This window comes from Ranitomeya variabilis, chromosome 2 (genome assembly GCF_051348905.1).
Source record: "Ranitomeya variabilis isolate aRanVar5 chromosome 2, aRanVar5.hap1, whole genome shotgun sequence".
Taxonomy (NCBI): Eukaryota; Metazoa; Chordata; class Amphibia; order Anura; family Dendrobatidae; genus Ranitomeya; species Ranitomeya variabilis.
The window spans coordinates 73,196,376-73,208,823 of NC_135233.1; positions in this window are offsets into that span (position 1 = coordinate 73,196,376).

A 12,448-nucleotide genomic window follows, 5' to 3' on the forward strand; every position below is an offset into this window, starting at 1 on the left:
ATGTGGCTAAGGGAAATATCCATTCGGTCACCCAAAGCCTTGAGTCCTTCGTGAAAAACCGAGCTCAAGTGCAAAAACTCGGGCATGAGGGACCTGTCCGATGCCCTTTGCCGCTGCCGGGAGGAGCCCAAAAAAGAAGGGACAGTGGCAGAGGACTGGGAAAGGGGAAGACCTGATGGACCAGCTTCCTGGTTTCCAGTTTGCAGGCCCACTTGCTGCAGCGCTGCTGGATGGCTGGGACAGGTCCGTGGCTGTCTGATGAAGGACCGCTCCAGAACCTGGGACAACAGTGCTCTCCATGTGCTGTGAAAAAAGGAATAAAAAAATTAATACCACAAATTAACCAGACGCCAACTCCTGTGGAATAGAAACATACAGATTATGGCAATACAACACAACCTAATGCACGGGAGAAATACTTTTGTTCTCTGGGCAAGGACCGGTCTTAAAAATGCCAGAATGCGATGGTATTTGTACTTTCTGATCCTTGTTCCTGAACCACTGGGAACACGGCTCTCTTGACGCAGGTCCTTGTTGAAGCGGTCCTTCATTGAACGCCAACGTGTTTTGACTCTGGCCACTGTTGAAAAAACAAAACATAATGGTCAGACAATGGACTTTTGGCCGTGCTCACAGAACTGTGTGTGATGAGAGAAACTCCTGAGAGTTTATCTCATCACACACAGTTGTGTGAGCACGGCCAAGGTCTCTGCTGCTTCACACTGCATTGCAATACTTACCAAATGCATTTCGGACCCGAGTCGGGGCATTGTCCCAGCCATCCCATATCTCTTTGGCCACCTCATTCCATAGGCGCCGGATTGTCACGTTGTCCGAGTGCTGTGGAACCCGGGTGTCCCACAACAGGACTCGCTCCTGGACCAGGGAGATGAGGAGGTCATTTTCTATGAGGTCTTCATCCCGTTCTGGAACCTAAAAATTAACCCCTTCATGACCCAGCCTATTTTGGCCTTAATGACCTTGCCGTTTTTTTAAATTCTGACCAGTGTCCCTTTATGAGGTAATAACTCAGGAACGCTTCAACGGATCCTAGCGATTCTGAGATTATTTTTTCGTGACATATTGGGCTTCATGTTAGTGGTAAATTTAGGTCGATAATTTCTGAGTTTATTTGTGAAAAAAACGGAAATTTGGCAAAAAATTTGAAAATTTCGCAATTTTCACATTTTGAATTTTTATTCTGTTAAACCAGAGAGTTATGTGACACAAAATAGTTAATAAATAACATTTCCCACATGTCTACTTTACATCAGCACAATTTTGGAACCAATTTTTTTTTTTGCTAGGAAGTTATAAGGGTTAAAATTTGACCAGTGATTTCTCATTTTTACAACAAAATTTACAAAACCATTTTTTTTAGGGACCACCTCACATTTGAAGTCATTTTGAGGGTTCTATATGGCTGAAAATACCCAAAAGTGACACCATTCTAAAAACTGCACCCCTCAAGGTGCTCAAAACCACATTCAAGAAGTTTATTAACCCTTCAGGTGTTTCACAGCAGCAGAAGCAACATGGAAGTAAAAAATGAACATTTAACTTTTTAGTCACAAAAATGATCTTTTAGCAACAATTTTTTTATTTTCCCAGCAGTAAAAGGAGAAACTGGACCACGGACGTTGTTGTCCAATTTGTCCTGAGTACGCTGATACCTCATATGTGGGGGTAAACCACTGTTTGGGCGCACGGCAGGGCTCGGAAGGGAAGGAGCGCCATTTGACTTTTTGAATGAAAAATTGGCTCCAATCTTTAGCGGACACCATGTCACGTTTGGAGAGCCCCCGTGTGCCTAAACATTGGAGCTCCCCCACAAGTGACCCCATTTTGGAAACTAGACCCCCCAAGGAACTTATCTAGAAGCATAGTGAGCACTTTAAACCCCCAGGTGCTTCACAAATTGATCCGTAAAAATGAAAAAGTACTTTTTTTCACAAAAAAATTATTTTAGCCTCAATTTTTTCATTTTCACATGGGCAACAGGATAAAATGGATCCTAAATTTTGTTGGGCAATTTCTCCTGAGTACACCAATACCTCACATGTGGGGGTAAACCACTGTTTGGGCACATGGTAAGGCTCGGAAGGGAAGGAGCGCCATTTGACTTTTTGAATGAAAAATTATCTCCATCGTTAGCGGACACCATGTCGCGTTTGGAAAGCCCCTGTGTGCCTAAACATTGGAGCTCCTCCACAAGTGACCCCATTTTGGAAACTAGACCCCCCAAGGAACTCATCTAGAGGCATAGTGAGCACTTTAAACCCCCAGGTGCTTCACAAATTGATCCGCAAAAATGAAAAAGTACTTTTTTTTCACACAAAATTTCTTTTAGCCTCAATTCTTTCATTTTCACATGGGCAACAGGATAAAATGGATCCTAAAATTTGTTGGGCAATTTCTCCTGAGTATGCCGATACCTCATATGTGGGGGTAAACCACTGTTTGGGTGCACGGCAAGGCTCGGAAGGGGAGGCGTGCCATTTGACTTTTTGAATGGAAAATTAGCTCCAATCGTTAGCGGACACCATGTCGCGTTTGGAGAGCCCCTGTGTGCCTAAACATTGGAGCTCCCCTACAAGTGACCCCATTTTGGAAACTAGACCCCCCAAGGAACTTATCTAGATGCATAGTGAGCACTTATAACCCCCAGGTGCTTCACAGAAGTTTATAACGCAGAGCCGTGAAAATAAAAAAATAATTTTTCTTTCCTCAAAAATGATTTTTAGCCCAGAATTTTTTATTTTCCCAAGGGTAATAGGAGAAATTGGACCCCAAATGTTGTTGTCCAGTTTGTCCTGAGTACGATGATACCCCATATGTGGGGGTAAACCACTGTTTGGGCGCACGGCAGGGCTCGGAAGGGAAGGCACGCCATTTGGCTTTTTGAATGGAAAATTAGCTCCAATCATTAGCGGACACCATGTCGCGTTTGGAGAGCCCCTGTGTGCCTAAACATTGGAGCTCCCGCACAACTGACCCCATTTTGGAAACTAGACCTCCCAAGGAACTAATCTAGATGTGTGGTGAGCACTTTGAACCCCCAAGTGCTTCACAGAAGTTTATAACGCAGAGCCGTGAAAATAAAAAATGTGTTTCCTTTCCTCAAAAATATTTTTTTAGCCCAGAATTTTTTTATTCTTGCAAGAGTAACAGGAGAAATTGGACCCCAAAAGTTGTTGTCCAGTTTCTCCTGAGTACGCTGATACCCCATATGTGGGGGTAAACCACTGTGTTGGCACACGTCGGGGTTCGGAAGGGAAGTAGTGACGTTTTGAAATGCAGACTTTGATGGAATGCTCTGCGGGCATCAGGTTGCGTTTGCAGAGCCCCTGATGTGCCTAAACAGTAGGAACTCCCCACAAGTGACTCCATTTTGGAAACTAGACCCCCAAGGGAACTTATCTAGATGTGTGGTGAGCACTTTGAACCCCCAAGTGCTTCACAGAAGTTTATAACGCAGAGCCGTGAAAATAATAAATGTGTTTCCTTTCCTCAAAAATATTTTTTTAGCCCAGAATTTTGTTATTCTTGCAAGAGTAACAGGAGAAATTGGACCCCAAAAGTTGTTGTCCAGTTTCTCCTGAGTACGCTGATACCCCATATGTGGGGGTAAACCACTGTTTTGGCACACGTCGGGGTTCGGAAGGGAAGTAGTGACGTTTTGAAATGCAGACTTTGATGGAATGGTCTGCGGGCATCATGTTACATTTGCAGAGCCCCTGATATGCCTAAACAGTAGAAACCCCCCACAAGTGACCCCATTTTGGAAACTAGACCCCCGAAGGAACTTATCTAGATGTGTGGTGAGCACGTTCAACCCCAAGTGCTTCACAGAAGTTTACAACGCAGAGCCGTGAAAATAAAAAATCATTTTTCTTTCCTCAAAAAAGATGTTTTAGCAAGCAATTTTTTATTTTCACAAGGGTAACAGGAGAATTTGGACCCCAATATTTGTTGCCCAGTTTGTTGTGAGTACGCTGATACCCCATATGTGGGGGTAAACCACTGTTTGGGCGCACGTCAGGGCTCGGAAGGGAAGTAGTGACATTTGAAATGCAGACTTTGATGGAATGGTCTGCGGGCGTCACATTGCATTTGCAGAGCCCCTGATGTGCCTAAACAGTAGAAACACCCCACAAGTGACCCCATTTTGGAAACTAGACCCCCGAAGGAACTTATCTAGATGTGTGGTGAGCACTTTCAACCCCCAAGTGCTTCACAGAAGTTTACAACGCAGAGCCGTGAAAATAAAAAATCATTTTTCTTTCCTCAAAAAAGATGTTTTAGCAAGCAATTTTTTATTTTCACAAGGGTAACAGGTGAATTTGGACCCCAATATTTGTTGCCCAGTTTGTTGTGAGTACGCTGATACCCCATATGTGGGGGTAAACCACTGTTTGGGCGCACGTCAGGGCTCGGAAGGGAAGTAGTGACATTTGAAATGCAGACTTTGATGGAATGGTCTGCGGGCGTCACATTGCATTTGCAGAGCCCCTGATGTGCCTAAACAGTAGAAACACCCCACAAGTGACCCCATTTTGGAAACTAGACCCCCGAAGGAACTTATCTAGATGTGTGGTGAGCACTTTCAACCCCCAAGTGCTTCACAGAAGTTTATAACGCAGAGCCGTGAAAATAAAAAATAATTGTTCTTTCCTCAAAAATTATGTTTTAGCAAGTAATTTTTTATTTTTGCAAGGGTAACAGGAGAAATTGGACCCCAACAGTTGTTGCCCAGTTTGTCCTGAGTATGCTGGTACCCCAAATGTGGGGGTAAACCACTGTTTGGGCGCACGTCGGGGCTTGGAAGGGCGGGAGCACCATTTGACTTTTTGAACGCAAGATTGGCTGGAATCAATGGTGGCGCCATGTTGCGTTTGGAGACCCCTGATGTGCCTAAACAGTGGAAACCCCTCAATTCTAACTTCAACACTAACCCCAACACACCCCTAATCCTAATCCCAACTGTAGCCATAACCCTAATCACAACCCTAACCCCAACACACCCCTAACCACAACCCTAACCGCAACACACCCGTAACCCTAATTCCAACCCTAATCCTAACCCTAATCCCAACCGTAACCCTAATCCCAACCCTAACCACAACTGTAACCCCAACACACCCCTAACCCTATCCGTAACCCTAACCACAAGCCTAATCTTAACCCTATTTCAAACCCTAGCCCTAATTCCAACCCTAACTCTAATTCCAACCCTAACCCTAAGGCTATGTGCCCATGTTGCGGATTCGTGTGAGATTTTTCCGCACGATTTTTGAAAAATCTGCAGGTAAAAGGCACTGCGTTTTACCTGCGGATTTACAGCAGATTTCCAGTGTTTTTTTGTGCGGATTTCACCTGCGGATTCCTATTGAGGAACAGGTGTAAAACGCTGCGGAATCCGCACAAAGAATTGACATGCTGCGGAAAATACAACGCAGCGTTTCTGCACGGAATTTTCCGCACCATGGGCACAGCGGATTTGGTTTTCCTTAGGTGTACATGGTACTGTAAACCTGATGGAAAACTGCTTCGAATTCGCAGCGGCCAATCCGCTGCGGATCCGCGGCCAATCCGCTGCGGATCCGCGGCCAATCCGCTGCGGATCCGCTGCGGATCCGCTGCCAATCCGCTGCCGATCCGCTGCCGATCCGCTGCGGATCCGCGGCCGATCCGCTGCGGATCCGCTGCCAATCCGCTGCGGATCCGCTGCCAATCCGCTGCGGATCCGCTGCCAATCCGCTGCGGATCCGCGGCCCATCCGCTGCGGATCCGCTGCCGATCCGCTGCGGATCCGCGGCCCATCCGCTGCGGATCCGCTGCCGATCCGCTGCGGATCCGCGGCCGATCCGCTGCGGATCCGCGGCCGATCCACTGCGGATCCGCGGCCGATCCGCTCTGTGTGCACATGCCATAACCCTACCCCTAACCCTACCCGTAACCCTAACCCTACCCCTAACCCTACCCCTAGTTCTAACCCTAGTTCTAACCCTAACCCTAGTGGAAAAAAAATAAAAAATTCTTTATTTTATTATTGTCCCTATGGGGCTGATAAAGGGGGGGGGGTTATTTATAATTTTTTTTATTTTGATCGCTGTGATAGAACCTACCACAGCGATCAAAATGTACTTGTAAGGAATCTGCCGACTGGCAGATTCGGCGGGCGCACTGAGCATGCGCCCGCCATTTTGGAAGATGGCGGCGCCCAGCGAGCAGACGTACGGACACCGGGAGGATCGGTAAGTTTGAAGGGGTGGTGGGGGGGTGGATCGGAGCACAGGGGGGGGGATCGGAGCACAGGGGGGGTGGATATGAGCAAGGAGGGAGCGGACAGGAGGACGGGGGAGCCGGCAGGCGGACGGAGGGGACCGGACCCCATAACGGAGGACTGGGGGGGTGATCGGTGGGTGTGGGGGGGGTCACTTTAGTATTTCCAGCCATGGCCGATGATATTGCAGCATCGGCCATGGCTGGATTGTAATATTTCACCAGTTTTTTAGGTGAAATATTACAAATCGCTCTGATTGGCAGTTTCACTTTCAACAGCCAATCAGAGCGATCGTAGCCACGGGGGGGTGAAGCCACCCCCCCTGGGCTGAAGTACCACTCCCCCTCTCCCTGCAGATCGGGTAAAATAGGAGTTAACCCCTTCACCTGATCTGCAGGGACGCGATCATTCCATGACGCCACATAGGCGTCATGGGTCGGATTGGCACGGGTTTTCATGACGCCTACGTGGCGTCATGGGTCGGGAAGGGGTTAAATAAAGACAATTAATGTTGGATACATTAACATAAGGAAAAGAAAGAAAACAGAGGCTGAGAAATGGCATGAATAAGGAAAGTCAAGATACAAAAGGATTCCAGAAGAAAAATGTAAAGAAATAGGAATGTAAAGAAAGGAAGATTCAAGAATACTAAAGTGAGGATACAGTAAACAGTCAGCCTTGTATACGTACACGCTAACGCCTTGCCACCCGACCGTGACTCCGCTGCTCCTGCCCAGTCTCTGCCGCAGTAGAAGAAGTGCTCTAAAAAATGAAAAACAAAAATTGTCATATGTCTAGATGTGACAGTGAATACTTACCAATCTGGGAAGGTGAGTACTCACTTCACTGACATGTTCTACTTCAGAAGGCCCAGGACGTTGCTCCTCATCAGAAGAAGACATTCTGATGCATGCAGAAAGAAAGAAATGGCAGAAATTAGGACATGTAGAGACAGAAAATAGAAAATAAAGGCATTGGCTAGGATATACTCACATTGTTCAGAGGCTTGTTTGCTCCAAGGTGCTGTGGTCTGTCTGCTCTGCTTGGCTGTCTGCTGAGTAGTGACCTGCAAATGTCCACTCCCCCCCTTTATCACCTTGTATGTGGGGGGTGGCTTATCAGTGTCTAGACATGTTTTTCTCTGGTGCAACGCATGCGTTCACGAACGCAAGCAATTGCATGTGTGACAGCAATGCGTTTTTTTGTCGCATTCCTTACGCAATCGACCGCATACATTTCTAGGCGGCAAATTGACGCCTCTAAAAATTACTACATGTAGCATTTCCGCACCAAACTGCAGACGACGAAACGACGCATGCGTCGTCAAACGCGGCAAAAAGCAACCGATTGCAGATGCATGCGTCCCTAATGTTAAATATAGGAATACACAACGCATGCGGATATTTGTGGAAAAAATGCTACGGGCCCAACCGCAAATGTGAAACCGGCCTTAAGAGGTGACTTTGTGCAGCAGGCCTTCATGGTAAAATAGCTGCTAGGAAACCACTGCTAAGGACAGGCAACAAGCAGAAGAGAACACAAGGAATGGACATTAGACCAGTGGAAATCTGTGCTTTGGTCTGATGAGTCCAAATTTGAGATCTTTGGTTCCAACCACCGTGTCTTTGTGCGACACAAAAGAGGTGAACGGATGGACTCTACATGCCTGGTTCCCACTGTGAAGCATGGAGGAGGAGGTGTGATGGTGTGGGGGTGCTTTGCTGGTGACACTGTTTGGGATTTATTCAAAATTGAAGGCATACTGAACCAGCATGGCTACCACAGGATCTTGCAGCAGCATGCTATTCCATCCGGTTTGCGATTAGTTGGACCATCATTTATATTTCAACAGGACAATGACCCCAAACACACCTCCAGGCTGTGTAAGGGCTATTTGACCAAGAAGGAGAGTGATGGGGTGCTACGCCAGATCATCTGGCCTCCACAGTCACTAGACCTGAACACAATCGAGATGGTTTGAGGTGAGCTGGACTGCAGAGTGAAGGCAAAAGGGCCAACAAGTGCTAAGCATCTCTGGGAACTCCCTCAAGATTCTTGGAAGACCATTTCCAGTGACTACCTCTTGAAGCTCATCAAGAGAATGCAAAGAGTGTGCAAAGCAGGCATCAAAGCAAAAGGTGGCTACTTTGAAGAACCTAGAATATAAGACATATTTTCAGTTGTTTCACACTTTTTTGTTAAGTATATAATTCCACATGTGCTAATTCATAGTTTTGATGCCTTCAGTGTGAATGTATAATTTTCATAGTCATGAAAATACAGAAAAATCGTTAAATGAGAAGGTGTGTCCAAACTTTTGGTATGTACTGTATATGTATATACATATTATCTGAGAAGGCTGGTATATCCTAACGAGTCCAGGTATAGTAAGTGTGTGACTACAAATAGGTACTTACTACTGTGCCTTGAAAATTATTCATAATTTCATGAACTTTTCCACATTTTTTTCAATTTACACCTAAGCATAAATGCTTTTTATTAGGATTTTATGTGATATGTCAATATAAAGTAGCAAATATTTGGGTAAAGGAAATGATAGATGCTTTTCTAAATAGTTTAAAAATGTGGTAAGTCACAGAGTCTGCTAGCCCGAAAAAGTTGTTGTAAGTAGAAGCATGTTGGGGATGCAGTGACGAAAGGAAGGCAGATCAGGGGTTAGGAATATAACAGTTTAATTGACACAAAAGAGAATCTAGATAAACCGTTACATTGAAAAGAGAAAATATAAGATAACAGCAATCCAAATATCAAACTTATCCTATCCTTATGTTACTCCACCACAGATGTTCCAATGGGGGTTGTAGTACCGGCGACGGCCAGAGTAGTATCCTCAGATGGGGTCCCATAGACGACGGACCAACTTCTAGTGGCAACGGGCGGTCTCCAGTTTTACCCCTTGAGCCCTTAGACCATGAGCCTGTGCAGCTAAAGTAACAAGAGCTGCAGCAATCCTGGGGTCAAACATGGGCTGATGTGCACTGTCCAGCAGAAAGGGCCGCAGTCTACTGTCCTGTAACCGACCCTCGGTTCTCTGTACATGAGCGGTATTAAAAAACAGATGTTGACTACACTAATGCCCTCCCTATAAATTTATCCAACGAAAATTCTTTTTTACAAAAGAAAAACGGAGGTCACCAACAATGTGACGTACGGTCCCCTAATGCACTCGCTAAAAAGACAATCGACGCAACTAATTTTTTTTTTTTTACAAAAGAAAAACGGACGTCACCAACAATGTGACATACGCTCCCCTAATGCACCTTTTATGCAAGAAAAAAAAGCTACCTCCCTACCTATAAAACTATTCTGTACTTTTTTTTTCTAAAACAAGATCCGTCGTCACTAACGCTGTGACGTCGGCTGTACTAACACGCTACCACTAAAACTACGCTGTACAATTTTTTTTTTCTCTAAAAGAAGATCGGTTGTCACTAACGATGTGACGCCCGCTGCGCTACCTTGCTATATATAAAACTACGCTGTACTAACTACTATTATTTTTTTCTAAAAAAATTGGACGTTGCTTAGACTGCGAAATCCGCTACACTAACTAGCTAAAAAAGAAAAATTCACGTGGCGCAGTCTCTTATCAGCAGCGATAACTGATCAAAGCGCTGCGGACACAGGAAGAGCACGAATGCTCTGCGCGGGACGCCACGCACAGGAAAAAAAGCACAAAAAAGTAGGCAAAAAATCAATTGGAGGGAGGAGAGGAAGGGGGAGTACTGGAACAGGGAGGGGGATGGGAAAGGGGACGCCAAACACTGACGCTGGCTACAAGCCTGAAACTACACTGTACTAACTACGATTATTATTTTTTCACAGGAAGAGCACAAATGCTCTGCGCAGGATGCCGCGCACAGGAAAAAAAGCGCAAAAAAAGTGCGCAAAAAAAATCAATTGGAGGGAGGAGGGGTACTGGAACAGGGATGGGGATAGGAAAGGGGTGGGGGAGGTGCTGCTGCTGCTGCTGTGATCACAGGCCTCACACAGCAGGCAGGAGATCAGCACAGCACAGGAGGGCAGGAGATCGCCGGGTTGATCACACTGGCCACCAATGGATTCCTTCACTCAGGTCAGACAGAGGGGCTTGGACAACCGCTCTGCATGCTAAATCTGAGAGAAAGATGGCGTGCAGGGCGGTGATCGGTATTTTAAATTAACCCCTTTGGCACTGATTGGCTAGAAGCTATTGTTCAGCCGATCAGCGCCATAGGGGTTAATCAGGTGAGGTGAGGTGCCGATCACCCAACCTACTGTGGCGGCTGTGATTGGTGCGACGTCACACAGCACCAATCACAGCCTGTCACATGCTTTTTTTTTAAACAACTTTATTGTCAGCTTTGCTGTGACTGGCTGGAGTTCACCAGCCAATCACAGCGATCGCTGATGCGGGGGGGCAGATCAGCCCCTCGTGGTGACGTGCCAGGATGGCCTGCTGCGCGGTGACCAGAAATAGCAGTGCCATACTAGTACTGCGGTTTGCAGGAATGCAGTTCCCGCAGCGCAGTACTAGTACGGCGCATGTCAGGAAGGGGTTAATCTCTGCCGGAGCTCGTCTCCGCACTATCTGTCACCCTGCAGAGCACGATGCACGCCTGCTTCTGCTCGCACTGCCGGTGGGAAATTAACTGTCAGTTTGCGCGCTTTTTGCTCTGTTTCTGGCTTAACATACCCCATCTTCCCAGGTCATGTGGCCTGTCTGGTTCTCTATTCCTTCCCCCGGGTAACATGGGACGCAGCCTCGACAGTTCCAGACCCGGCTCAGTACAGGTAAAAGCAGCCCGGTCTTCCTCCTTACACTCCCCCTCTCCCCTTCCACGGGCCAGAGTTCTTTCAGTAGACATTGACACTCTTCCTTTTCTCGAACAATACATTACCAAATAAACTGATCTTGTTCATAATGAGTGGGAAGTATTCCAGCAGTCGTCCGCTCAGTATGGCGTAGATCAGGTTGAGTGGTAGAGTTAGGTTGAGGGGTAGAAGATGGGAGCATGTCTGGATCCAATGAATCAGCCATCTCTGGAGTTTCAGGGCTACGCACTTCCCTTGGACTGGCGGGTGGCGGACTTTCCAAGTCTGAGAATGAGGCAAGTGGTTCTTCCTCATCATAGTTGGGAGCTGCAGGAGTCAGCGTCTTGGTGGGGCTTGACTCCCTCTCCTCTTCTGCAGGGTCCCTTGACAGGCAAGGATGCAACATGCTCCAATAGACTATTCAGGTAGGCGCCTCCTTCTCCCCTTCGAGTTGCACTTTATACAGTTGGCCATCGGCTCCAACTCTATATTTCACCCGATCCTGAGTTTTTTCCCATCTATACTCTAACTTGCCCCGAGGCCTCTTGTCTCAGAGCAGCACCCGGTCTCCTACCTTTAGAGCTGTCCCTCGAAGGGGCGGCACTTCATGATGCTCCAGTTTTCGAAACTTGGTCTGCACCAACCGATGAAGAGTCTGCAACCAATGTCTATGTTCTCGGACCCAGGAAGACAACCCCGTCTATGGGTAGTCTTCTTCTGGATCGAATTCCAACTCTGTAATCTCCCATCCTTTTTGCCGGGACAGCAGGGTATACGGAGTGTATCCTGTTGTACTGTGCACTCGGTTATTTTACACCCAGACCAATTCAGCTTCGTACTCAGGCCAGCGGACTTTCCTATCTTCTTCCAATGTTCTCAGCATCTGAATCAGTGTCCGGTTGAAGCATTCACATGCTCCATTCCCCTGAGGATGGTAAGGCATTGTTCTTGACTTCTCAATCCGGTACAGCCGATATAACTCTTCCATCACTCAGCCTTGGAAACAAGCACCTTGATAGGAATGAATTTATTGAACATGCTAACTGAAATTTATTTATTACTTCATTCAAAAGCCTTTGTTCGTGATGACAGCTAATAATAATAATCTTTATTTATACAGCGCCAACATATTCCGCAGCGCTTTACATACAGTTTAACAGTTTCAAACACAACAGTCATAAGTAATAACGTTAACAATAAAATTATTAAAGCAAAATAAGACGACGCTGCTCGTGAAAGCTTACAATCTACAATGAGGTGGGGGAGATACAAAGCACAGGTGTGTATTTACAATGATGTATTTCCAATGATGGTCCAGCCATCTTCAAGGGGTGGGGGATAGTTTGA